The 13,103-nt window shown below is 64.5% G+C and overlaps 1 long non-coding RNA gene across 1 annotated transcript in view; it reads right to left on the minus strand.

The window, feature by feature from the left end:
- The window catches only part of LOC121485499, a 44,461-nt gene extending 31,880 nt beyond the window's left edge, over nucleotides 1-12,581 (minus strand). Inside the window, exon 1 of the long non-coding RNA XR_005986300.1 lies at nucleotides 12,525-12,581. This is a non-coding gene — a long non-coding RNA (uncharacterized LOC121485499). The remainder of the gene's footprint in view (nucleotides 1-12,524) is intronic.
- Nucleotides 12,582-13,103: the final 522 nt, after the last annotated feature.

Raw genomic sequence — 13,103 nt, forward strand, 5'->3', positions numbered from 1 at the left:
GGGGAGGGCACCAGGCGGCCTGCGACCCAGTGTCAAATGCCCCCACCTCACCTGCCTGCAGAGAGGGGGCAAAGCCATCCGATTCCCACCTGCTGTGTGGCCCAGGCGGTCCCTCAGGTCACCTGCAGGGTCAGAGGCCGGCAGGCTCTTACCTTGTGAAGGGCCTTGAGGGGGTGAGGGCAGTCAAACCTGGGTGACCACTGCAGCAGAAGGTGAGGAACCGGATGCCTATCCTGGGGGCCCTCACCCGGGTCCAGGAAGGGTGGGGGCCTCTCGCCACAGCAGGAGCAGAGGAGCCGAGCACCGGGGCTGGGGTACTCTCCCCTGTCTGCCTCAAAACCACGCTGCCATCCTCATCACCCCCCGGGCACCAGGACCAGCCTCTCAGTCAGCACCCCGTCCTCCCCCATCCCTACTGCCGGCTCCCCTCCTCACCCTCGGGACCTCATCCAAAGTCCCCACCTCCACGGAAAGCCCTTCCAGGCAACTTGGGCCCACGGGGCAGCCTCCCTGCCTCCCCTCCTCCCCGGCCTGACTCCACCCTCTGGGCTCCAGTGCTGACCACCCACCCCTACCCCCACCCCCACCCCCACCCCGTCTTTGCACAGGTTTTCCTGTCTGGAATTGCCTCCTCCCTGGCCCCGTCCACCTGTCCCACCCCCCCACCCCCACCCCGCTCAGGATGCAGCCCAGGACCCCCCTGGCAGCTTTCTGCACTCCCCCCCGCCCCGTGCCCCTAGTACCCCAGAAGCCACTGCCCTAGGACTCCTAGGACTCAGTAACGCGGCAAATGTGCTGGCCTGGCGGGTCCTGTCCACTCTCTGACTCTCGAGGCCGCCCCGCGCCCCAGGGCCTGGCAAGGTGCCCGGCTCACAGCGTTGCTACCGATCAGCCAACTGAGCTAAACGGAGCGCGGCCGGCGGGTCAGGCTCTGTGCTGGGTGCCGGGGACGCACAGGCCCTGGAGCTGCTGCCAGGGGAGGTGCCGCAGAACGTCTCTTGGAAGAATGACACACGAGCACCTTCTAAATGGGGAAACCGAGGATCAGAAAGGCAAAGGGCCCTCTCCAAGGATGCTTCTGCTTCCCAGCCCACATCTCTCCTCTCTTCCGTTTCTCTCCCAGAATCTTAGCAGCCGCGAGGAGGAACTCAAAATGAAAGGTTAGAAAAAAAAAAAAAAAAAAAGGAAGAAGAAAATGTGGTGGATTTTCCCCCTTTCTCCATAATGTAAAGAAAATTGCTTTTGCCAACTATCACAGCTTAAAAGCAATTAGAGTTTTTGGAGGGGACTCTGGGCACAAGCAGACGCGAGAGAGTGAGCGCCCAGCACAGAATTTTTCCAGCATTCGTTTGTATCAAGCGAAAGGGAAAAAAGGTGTTAAAAGCAGCAATTTCCACAGCAGAGATGGTGAGATAAAATATTTACAGCCTCCAAGGGAGGGGCCTGGGAGGGGCAGGGACCCCCAGCTCCCCACCCTCACTCCACGCTCTGGGAGACTGGAGAAAGGGAGAGCAAAGAACAGAGACAGGGAAAGATGAACGCCCCCCCGCGGCCCTCGGCCTCTCCTGACGGAGGGGAGAAGCCTCCAGATGCCCTCTGCTCTCTCGCCCTGCCCACCGCCCACGGCCCACGGCCAGTAACCAGCCCAGCCACTAGACAGCCGCCCCCCCAGCCTCAGACATGGCCGGAGAACGTCCAGCGCTCCAGGCCGGCCCTGGGGGCCTGCCCAGCCGGGCCTCCCCTCCACCCTCAGCCCCGGATGCCGCCGGCTGCCCTGCGTCTGAGGAGCCTTGCTCTGTTGGCCTCCAGGCCCAGATCAGGAGCCGGAAGGAGAGCACACCACTCCCCTGAGGAGGATACAGACCCAGAGCCGAGGACATACAGCTCTAGGATCCCCACCACGCCTGGCCTCTGAGCCACCCCTTCCTCACCTGGACCTTCCTCCTGACCCTTGGCCTCCTCTCTCCAAACACAGAGCCTCCTTCCTAAAATCCAACTGCCCTCTTTGTAGCAGCAGCACAGACCTTGGTTCATTCCTAGGTTCAAAGCCCAGCTCCTCCCCTCACGAGCTGCGTGACCCCTGCAAGTCCTGCAAGCTCTCTGAGCCTCGGCTCCCTTACCTGGGAAATGGGAATAGTAATCGCACATCCCTCCCGGGGCTGTTCTTAGGATTAAGTGAGGGAACGCATGGGAGGCACCCCACACTGTGACCAACGGGGGGTGTGCAACGAACCTACCCCTGTCCTTCTATGCTCAGTCCTCAACACACCTCCCCAGGCCTCGGGATGGCCCACTTATGTGCACACGGGACCCCCTACCACCCTGCAGTCACCTGATGAACGCACAGAAGGCACACGCCAGCTAGGAGCAAAGGGTGTGGGAGGCTCTGAAGGGCTTCGCACACCCCCAGAAGCCCAATCCTCAGCGCAGCACCAGGGAGCCTCTCACTTGGCTTGCCTGACAAGGATTCCTCCCAAGAAGCCTCCAACAGAACCTCAGCACCTACCAGTCCAGGTACAGCCTCGGTTTCCTCATCTGTAAAGCAGACTCCAGGATGTCCACCTTGCAGGGCAGCTGCGGGCACTAATAAGGGTAACACTGTTGTGCGCCCTGCCCCAGCTGCAGCAGAGTCAGTGTGGGGACGTAGGGTGGCTCTGTCCCACCTGCCCGCCCCCCGGACTCCAGGCACCGTGCTCACCCCACCCCTACAGCATTGGAAGAGCAGAGGAAAGGGCTGGGGAGAGGGTGGCGAGCACCTGCCCCCTCCTTGCTCTGACCTTCCCAGCCCACCTTCCCCACACACACGGGGGCTGAAGGTCCAGCCACAGGCTAACTGCCAGCCCAGACCCTGTCCTCCCGGCCTCACTCTTGGGGCGGAAGGGGCCCCTGACCTGCTCCATTGTACCAGGAGGGGTGATGACACAACCCAGGTCAGCAGCCCCCATCCAGCCGCTCCTCCAAGGCTGGGCTGCTTTCCTCTCCTTCCCCAACTGCAGAGAATGTGCACACTTGACATACCTCTGGTAGCGCCACAGGACCACAGGCCAGGGGTCAGAAAGTGTTTTGATGTCTCAGTCTCTTGCTTTCCCAGGGGCCCCTCCTGCCCCACCTCCCGTCCTCAAGAAATAAGCCCAACAGTAAGCCTGGCACTGATCAGGGCTCTCCCCGTTGTGGGGCAAAGATGGGAGAAGCGCAGGCCAGTCCCAGGCCTGGATGGCTGGGCCTCAGGACACCCCCTTAAGGCCTTCTTCCTGACCCGCACACCCATCCTCCCCTCTGGTAAGTGACTAGATGCGTGTGAACGTGTGTGCGTGTGCTCAGGTGTGGGGGCGGCGCACACACGGGAGGCAGGCCCTGAGAGGGGACCCTGGACCCCCTGGGCTGGCTGACAGCCCTTCCCCAGCTGGACCCGCCTCCCCCCCTTTGTGCAGCGGGAGCGCTGGTCTGCCTGAACCATGAGCCCAGAAGCAGGTGATCCTGGGATCGAGAAGCCAGACACCTGCCTATTGCCAAGACCCTACGATGCTTTTCACTGTGAGCCCTGAGACAAGGGTAACCATGCCTTGTGCCTCGGCTTCCCTTCCTGTAACCCGTAGCAAGAATGGGATCGCCTCTGGGGCTGCCTTCCGGTTCTAACTTCCTCCGATTCCAAACCTGGGACCCTCTGTGATCCTTGCAAAATCAAGAGATACTAAGTCACCAACAGCAGAATAAGGAGTCCCAAGCACTGTGGGTTGCTGGGGGCAGGAACCCCCGACCCCAAGGAGACAAGGAAACCCAGCCCTGCACCTGCCCTACGCTGGCAGGAGACACCCCCCCACACACCCGTGCAGGTGTCCCCAGGGAAGAGTGGGCCCAGCAGGAGAGCAGGAGAGCAAAGGCAGCTCCTCTGTATGGCTAGAGGCAGCCAGGGGCTCCCCCTTTTCTGCACACACGCCAGGAGCTCAGCCCTCTGCTGCCTCACTTCCCATCTGTTCTGAGGATACAGAGGCTGTAGCCCAGCCCAGATCTCAGGCTCAGCCCCGAGCACATCACACACGCCCCGTTCCCTCAGACACCCCCTGAGAGTCCAGACTGGGACCCTAAACCCTCCTACCGGGCCACCCCCTTGCCTTCCCCAGTGCCCCTCCAGGGCGGCTAGTGGGGGGGCAGCCCTGCTTCTCGCGCCGGCGGGAGCTCCCCTTGCTTGCATGGCCAGAGCCTCATAACATTCTCCTAAATTAAACAATAAACAAGAAGTTGTTTTAGATTTTCCTGACGCTGCAGTTCCTGATTAATCCCCGCAGCAAACAAAAGGAAGACAGCAGATTAACCTAAAAGACAGTCACTTCCTGTTTCCAGGAAGAACCCCAGCCTGAGCCAGAGGAACGCCCCCCAAAAAGGGGGGGATCCTGCTCCAGGCAGGGCCATCCCCCTCCCCTCCCTACTCTGCAGTCCTGGGCAGACACCTGGGCTGACTCCTCTAGGTCCCACCTCTCTTCCCTACACCCCCCACCCTGGCCCCCCACTCTGCCGTTCTGTGACCTTGGACAGGCCACAGCCTCTCAGGGTTCAGCATCCTCATCTCTCAAGAAGAAAATGAAAAGAAACCATATGACCAATTGAGGTTAAACAGAAATGCTCTTATTTTTTAAAAGACAGATGCTGAAATGTTTAGGGGTGAAATGGCATGATGTCTATAATTTACTTTAAAATACTTTGGGGGGAAGAAAAGGATAGGGCAAAATGTGGCAAAATGTCAACAATTGTTAGATCTAGGTGAGGGTATATAAGGCTCCCTATTCTATTCTATCTCTCTGTATGTTTGGAAACGTTCCTAAGAAAAAGTCAAAAAAATAAAAAATAAAAAAAGAAAGCCTCGGTGATGTGAGCGAAGAGCCCCACAAACAATGCCCCTTGCTCCTGGGGAGCCTGAAAGGCAGCTAGGTCTCTCAAGTAGGTTAAACATCCCCCCCGCCAGTTCCTTTATGTGGTTTCCCTAGAAATCGCTTTTGCACGAATTCCACAGAGTCCTAACTGCACACGGAGAGGCCTCAGCACATCCAGGAGCCAGACACAGCACTTGGGCGAGGCAACCGTCCTCTCCCACCCACCCCCCCGCCCCCCACCTGCCATCTCCCTGTCCCTTCTGCAGAGCAGGCTGGGGACTGTGATGCTAGCTCGGTCCTCAGGTGGTCACCGCCCTCTCCCAGCCTCAGAAGGCCCCCACCCATTAAGCACCAGGGAGGACAAGTCAGCAACGGCCTGGCCATCCCACTCAAAGGCACAGGGTTGCCCTACAAACAGGCTGAGATCCCTGCCTAACGGATGGGATCACGGAGCTTCAGGGCCAGATGAGCCTGGAGGCTGACCCGAGAAGGCGGGGACGGAGGGAGGCAGGAGTGAGCAAGACTGTACCCCAGTCACCCCTCCTCTCCAGCCCTCCACCCCCACCCTGGCGGCTCAGACAGAGGGTAGCCTGCACCCCCTTTTCTCTGGCTCTTCTCCATGGAGCTTCCGGGACAGGAGTGAACGACCGTGGTCACAATCTCCCAGCCAGGCCCCGCCAACCCACACCAACGCCGTGGGCCCACCTCTACCGACCGAGGGTAGAAGAGTTATCAGGGCCCCAAATAATCGATCACCAATTGCCGAACGCCACGCAATTCACTGGGGAGACTTACATCTGGCCAGTGACAGGGCGCCGCTGCCCCAGCCCGGTGGAGCCTCCAGGGGCAGGAAGGGCTGTGTCTGTGGGGAGCACCTCAGCCGAAAAGCCACCCATCACTCAGGTGCCTTCCCAGTAGATCCCCGGGCCCGGGAGGCAGGACCCAGCGGCACCTGAAGGACGCACCTCATTCCTCTGAGCCCATCTGGCCCCAGCTGCCCGGACTCGCCAGGGACCCAGGATGGATACGCTCCACCCCTGCCACCAAGGCATTCCCGGGCCATGAAGGGCCATAAACCACCGTGGGTCACGGGCCTCCCGAATGCTAGGCCTTGCATACAGCAGGTGCACAGCTCGGAGGAAAAAGCAACTACCTCGAGCCGGGGATTTATACACGGCACATGGGCTGAGTCCCGAGGCGGGTGGGACCTGCAGGAAGGCCCCCCGGGAGGGAAAGCCACAGCCAGTCCTGGGGGAAAGGAAAGCCACAGCGCCCGTGAGAGGGACGGCAGGGCATCCGGCCGAGCGCACAGAGGAGCCGGAGGGAGGTGGCTGGGCGGAGGGCCGGGAGCCCCGGAAGGTGCCGCGTGCCAGCGTGGGTCGGCGTGGGCCTGGGAGTGCGCGCTCCCTGCGGCTGCACGGCCCTGGGGGATGGCGAGGGCTGGCTTGCTCCTCTCTATCCCCGCAGAAGCGACGGCTGCAGCCCGCACAGCCAGGCCCAGAAGCAGCGCCCATGAGTGAATCACTGGACCATCACAGGACCATCAGCTGCAGGACGGCGACTCCCGCATCCGCGTGGAGCAACATGTTTGTAGAAAAATCTGTATTTATGGTTGAGCCTCAGAAACAGCCTTGGGAGGCGGGCCCGGAGATAACCATCCCCAGTTTACAGAGAGGGAAGCTAGGGTCCCAAGAGGGCCAGACGCAGACGGGCCGAGGTCGCAGCGCTGGCCAGGGGGAGAGCCTGCGCCCTCCCACCGTCCCCAGAAGGCTGAGCCCTGCGCCCGAGCGCGGTCCGGGCCTCTCCACTCCTCTCTACTCCGGCCTGGAGGGCGACGGAGGAATGCTGCCCCACGGGGTGGCACCCATGCCACCCCAGCTGCGACCAGCTGCTTGTCACCCTGAGGGCTATCCCAGGATCTGCGACCAAGGCAGAGCCGGGTGGGGGATCTTTAGAACTGCCAGGCTCGGTCCACACGGGCTTCGAAGATAGACCTCCTCGTCCCCAGCCTCTCCCCCCAGGTTTGGGAGGAATACCCGTGAGCAAGCGTCCTGGACCATGAGTCCAGAAACCGGGCAACTCACGGGCCGGCTCTAGAGAGTTCCTTGCCGGTGTCCTCATCTGCGGCAGGGCCGGGCTCTCGACTACCATGCAGCCCCGCCGCCGCGAGAGAACGCCTCTGAACGAGGGAAGGAGCACAGATACGGAAAACCACAAAGCGCATTTTGTTCTGGAAAATAATAATAAGGTTTCTCTCTACTTCAGGACTCACTTCCTTCTCCCAGCAGAGAACACACACGAACCAACGCTTGCTGAGATTCTTGGACGCATCAGGCTAGAGCTGCTACACGTGTTCCTTCCAGGTATGACAACGCCGCACCTACGAGGTGGGTATCCTTCTCCCAGGGTACAGATGAGGAAACCGAGGCTCAGGAAAGTGAAGGGCCTTGCCTGAGCTCACCCAGTGTGGAAGCAGCTAAGCCAGGATTCAAACCCAGGTCCATGCCCAGGCCCTTTAACCACACCAGGCTGATTCCGGGGACCCATCTCCACATCAGATGCACTGTAGCACCCCACGACCTGAGGGCCGCAGGGCCGTCAGAGCTAGGTGGGGCATGCAGGGTGGCTGGCACAGCTGGCCTGGACTAATTGGATCAGCCCTGGGCACGAAGCCGCCTGTCTGACTGCCCTGGCAGATGGGTGCTAGGACTGGGCCATCTGCCAAGACCCAACGTGGACACTGAGGTTCCATTCTGGCCTCCCCTACCCTGACCCTGATGGCTGGCAGTGCCCACATAGATCCAGAAGGCCAGGATGGCAGCCGCTAACCCTCCTTCAGCGGCTGGCGCCTCCCCTATGTGGCCATATGGCCCCATATGCTCCCTGACAGCTGGACTGCCGAACCAACTGCCTGAGGACGTCTTCTGCAGAGGCCTCGAGGCCGTGGCCACGCCACCCACCCCTGCCCGGCAGGCCACAGGCCCAGCCGGGAAAACCCCAAGCCGGAACGCCCTGTCCCCAACCTGATCTGCCACCTCATTCAAGTCGCCCCCCCACTCCCTGGGCCTCAAACTCTTCCTCTGTCAGACAGCAGTGTGACCAGCCCTCGACCCTGTCTCTTGGTAGCCCACTTCAAAGGTCACAGACTTCTATCCAAACTCACCTCAGGTCTCCGGGGAGACACACTTACTCATTTTACAGACATAGAAACAGAGGTCCAGGGTACCTCAGAGACCTGGTCAAGCGCACACAGTGGGAGGGCCAGTACTAGGGGCTGAGTCCTGGACACCTGACACCTCCCTATGCCCTGTGACATACTCGAGGCCTTGCCCAACCCTGGAAGGATGGCCAAATCTCTCCATCTTCTTGGGGTAGGAAGCCAGGCCCCGCCCCTCGGCCATCCTCAGAAGATGCACTGGGGCCTGTCCCCGCTGCTGCCCTCACGACCAGCCAGATTCCCACAGCAGGTGGCCTCAGGACCGCCTCCCTGCCTCTGGCTCTCTCGGGCCAACCCCTCCCACAGCCACCAGAGGGAGCGGTTTAAATCACCAACCTCCAGCACTTCAACCCTGCAACCCCCAATATGGAATCAGCTCTCACTCCTCAGTCGGGCAGTCAGGATCCTCCTGTCTCATGCCAACCTGCTCCATGCGTGCTGCGCCCCTGCACGAACTACTGCATTGCAAACACGTTCCACCCAGGCCTGGTGCTTCCTGCCACGGCGCCATGCTAGGACTGTGCCATCTGCCTGGAAAGCCCTCGCTGGTTCATGTTCTCCATTCATTCGTGTAGTCAACGTATTTACTGAGCTTCTACCAAGTGCCAGAAACATCCGAACAGGTCAAAATGCACCAGCCTCCCAATCCACCTGCGATAACCAGCCGCCAACCCCTCTCGTGTACCTCTGCGGCTGCCCAGCCCACTCGGTCTCATACCCAGGGGTTGGGGTGGGGATACCTGAGTCCCCTTTCAGAGCCCAACCAGGGAAGGACCCAGGCTTGTCATCAGAATCCCCAGTGCTCAGTCTGGGCCTCAAACCAGGAAATGCCCCTAAACGTGGAGTGAGCCCCCACTGCGGGATTCTAGGCAATGGTTCAGTCCTAGAACGGTTCAAGGAATAAGCCCGGGGCATGGTTCTCAAGAGCAGACGTCTGCACCCCAGAAGCCTGTGGAGGAGACTCTGGGTGGCCAGAGCGGCTCCCAGTTCCCCCAAAAGGAGGCTTGAGTGGTCAGGGGATTCTCCCCCACAAATCACCCCAAGGCTCAGCCCACCCAACGACTTATCACTGAATTTATTAGAATATAATATCTTTCTAATGTAAAACATCCCAATGGCAGGATCAGGGACTGGCTGGACAGCAAAAGGAGGGGCCACACTGGACAGGAGGTTTGAGGGGGAGCGGCTCTTCCTGGAACAGGCAGCAACTAGGGGCTGGAAGCACCTGGCTGGGATTCACACCCCTGATAGCACAGACCACGGGCCAAAGGAGTACCCTGCTCTCTCCGTCCCCCTGGCCTGCAACCCCCAAATGGTGGGCTTAGCCTGCAGGAATCCTTTGGTGGGAAGGGGGCCAGAAGAACCAGGGTGGGGCCTCAGGCGAGCCTGGATGGCAGGGGTGGGACCAAGTGGGCACCTGGCCATGCTCCAGCCACCTGGGTGTCAGCCGGAGCATCAGTGGACACACAGGAAGGCAAAAGTCCAGAGCTCAGGGAGCCATATGGGGATGGAGAGGGAGAGAGAGAAACAAAAGAAACAATGGGAAAGAAAGGCCACTGAGCGAAAGCAGGGCAGAAGGGGACTGGGAGAGGCAGGGCGAGGCTCTCTGAGCATGAAACCAGCAAAGAGGCTGAAGGGTCCACTGGCACCCCGACCCCAGAAGGAGCTCTGGTCACTCCTGGGCAACAGCTCTCCCTGCCAACGTGGCCCTGGGAATGAGTCCCGGCTGCCATCAGGTCGGGGGGGGGGGGGGTGTCACAGAAGCCTGAGTGGGGCTGAGAGCTACTCTAGCTTCCTGGACCTAAGGTGGGCCAGCCGGGAAGGAAGTGGTCCCAAGAGCCACCAGACTCCATTCCCCCCAGTGCACATTTACACCTCTGTGGGGGACCCCATTTCCCTGCGAGTGAGCTCCCTGGCCCGAGTGAGCTCCCTGGCCCGCCTGGGGCTCTAGGATGGAGATCTCTAAAGGTCAGGAAGGATTCCAGGGCCCACGCAGGAAGGCAATGCCAGGGCCTAGCCTAGGGTGCCGGTGTGGGGGTGGGGGTGGGGGTACCCCTCCGACCCCCAGAACGATACCGACATCCCAGTGCTGAGCTCCACACAAGCCAGGTTTGCAAACCAGCAAGCAGAGCCCAGGAAGACCCCAGCCCCAAATCCAGGAAGCAAAGGTTAAGGAAGCCGGGATCAAGAGGCGCCGGAAGTCAAGGCAGGGAGAACGAGGCCAAGAGTGGCTGTGCCCATGTTCCTGCCCACCCGGGAGGGCGCTGGTCACAGGCGGCAGGACAGCTGCCCCAGGAGACTCCCAGCGGCAGGCAGCCGGAGCCCTGCTGCCTGCGTGCCCTCGCAGACCCTGTCCACCGCACCAAGACCCAGGGCTAAAGGGTGCCTTCCTGGCACCAGGGGCTACCCTGACCCTAGAGTCCTCCTCACTCCATCTCGGCCCAAAACCCTCCTCTGTGAAATGGAGCGGAAATGTGCCCACGGGCCTTGCATTCTTGCAAGGGGCTGATGGATTCCAGGGGGATGAGCAAGCAAGGGCAAGGCTTAAGCCTGAAAGCTGGTCAAACAAAATCTTACCATCCCCCCGAGAGAGCCGGGTAGGTCCTAGTCCAGCATCACACCCCACCCGCTGACACGCAGGCTGAGGACTCGGCTTCTGACCCCCACCGGCTCCCACGCTGAGCCGGGGGGGGGGGGGGGGGGGCACAGAGCAAGGGCGGCTGGGGAACCCGGCTGCTCTGACCCAGAAACCCAAGCTGGAAGGATGGATTCAAGGGGCAATCAGGGAAGACTTCCCAGGGGAGGAAGAACCTGCCCTGGAAGCAAGGAGCGTTTGTAGAGGGGCAGTCCTGGCCTCCGGGGTGGGGGCCTCCGGTCCACCCTCTCCGGGACACCGTGCAGGGCCGGTCTTGCGCAGGGGTAGGGCTGCCATGTGGGGAGGGGGCCTAGGAAGTCCCTTGCGGCGGCCAGCACCGGCCGGGAGGGGCAGGAGCGTGGGGGGGGGCTCCAGCGTGGAAGGGGCGGGGGCACGGTGGGGGCACAGCCGCGCTACCCTGGAGAGCGCGCGGGGGCACGTCTGCAAGTAAAGCGGGCAAGGGGACGGGGTCGGGGATGGGGACAGGGCCAGGAATGGGGACGGGGCTGGGGATGGGGCCAGGGCCAGGGATGGGGACGGGGATGGGGGACGGGGATGGGGCCGGGAACGGGTATGGGGATGGGGATGGGGACGGGGACGGGGACGAGGACGAGGACGGGGATGGGAACGGGGCCGGGGCCGGGGCCGGGGCCGGGGATGGGAACGGGGACCGGGACGAGGCCGGGGCCGGGGATGGGAACGGGGACGGGGACGGGGACGGGGACGGGGCCGAGGATGGGAACGGGGACGGGGACGGGGACGGGGCCGGGGCCGGGGCCGGGGATGGGAACGGGGACGGGGACGGGGACGGGGACGGGCGCCTCCCCAGGGGCCGAGACGGGCCAGGTCCAGCGACCCCCCCCCCGCGGTCCCACCCGTCCGGCCGCCGGTCCCCGCAGCAGCAGGCGCGGGCGCACACGGCCAGGCAGGGCACGTCTCCGCGCTCCCCGCCCCAAGCCCCGCGCCCTCAGCCCCGCTGCACAGACGACCTTGCGGCCCCGCCCGACCCCGCCGGAGTCACCGGAGCCCGGGCCCGGGAGCCGGCGGAGCGCGGCCGCGGCGGAGGGGGGCGCCCCGGGCCCTCGCTGCGGGCGCTGTCCCCCGGGGCGCGCGGCCGGAGCCCCGCCCTGGGCCGCCCTCCCTCCCCTCCCTCCCCCCGCCCCGAGCGGCTCCGAGTCGCGGGGCCGGCGGGGCCGGCGGGGCGGCGCGGCGGGCGGGAGCGCGGTCACGCACCCGGGGAGCGGGCGCCCCTCCGTCCCCGCGCGCCCCGCCCGCGCGCCCCCCGCGCCCCACCCCCACCGCGGCCCGCGGCTCCCGCCCAATCAGAGGCCGCGCACGCGGCGCCGCCGCCGGGCACCCCCCGCGCCCCGGCCTGCGCCCCCGCGGCCCCCGCCCGCCGCCGCCCGGCCCGGCCGCTCTCACCGTCCGGGGCGCGCACCGGGCGCGCCGCTCCGCTCCGGGCCCGCATGCCCCGGCTCCGGCTCCCGCTCCCGCTCCGGCTCGGGGTCCGCTCCGCAGGGCTCGGCTCCGCGGCGGCGGCGAGGCGGGAGGGCGTGCGCGCGTGTCCGTGCGCGCGCCGCGTGTGCGTGGGGCGGGAGGGCCCGGCTCCCCGCTCCCGGCTCCCCGGCGCCCCCGCGCGCCCCCGCGCGCCCCCGCGCCCCGCGCCCCGCGCCCCGCGCCGCCTCCCGCGCCGCCCAGCCCGGAGCGCGCCGCCCCCGCCCCCGCCCCCGGGCACCCGCCCCCGCCCCCCGCGCCCCCCGCGCGCCCCGGCCCGCCTCTCCCCAGCCTCCGGCCCTCCGCGCACCTGCTCCGCGCCGCGTCCTCCGCCTCCCCGCCGTCCGTCCGTCTGCCCGTCGCCGCCCCCGCCGCCCCTCGCATCCCCGCAGGACCCGGGGCGCCGCCCGCCGCCCGCCGCCCGCCGCCCGCCGCCCAGCCCGGGTCCGGGCCGGGGTCCGGGAGCTCCGCGGGCCGCTGGGGCTCTGGGCTCCGGCCTGGCGGCGGCTGAGCATCGCGCCCGGGCTTAAAGGGACAGCGGCCCGGGAGCACCCGCCCCGCCCGGCCGCAGGTGGGACCCCGGGAGGGCGGGGCGGGCCCTGCTGAGGACACCTGCCGTGCGGAGGGCGGGGTGGAGGACGGCGACCCCTCCCGCGCTGTGACCTTGGACAAACCCTGCCTCCCTCCGGGCCTCCGGGCCTCCGGGTACCCTCCCCTGGAAGGACGTCGGCTCACTTGTCTCCGAGGCCGAGGCCGACACCGGGTCGGATCCACCCAGAGGGAGTCCCCAGGCCGCGGGGGCACGCAGGCACCCCGAGTCCCGCCCACTCTGAGGCTACACTCCTGGGCCCCCCTGCACCGTCACCCCCTCACCGGGCCTGGGCCGCCC

This window comes from Vulpes lagopus, chromosome 2, assembly GCF_018345385.1.
Source record: "Vulpes lagopus strain Blue_001 chromosome 2, ASM1834538v1, whole genome shotgun sequence".
NCBI classification, from domain to species: domain Eukaryota; kingdom Metazoa; phylum Chordata; class Mammalia; order Carnivora; family Canidae; genus Vulpes; species Vulpes lagopus.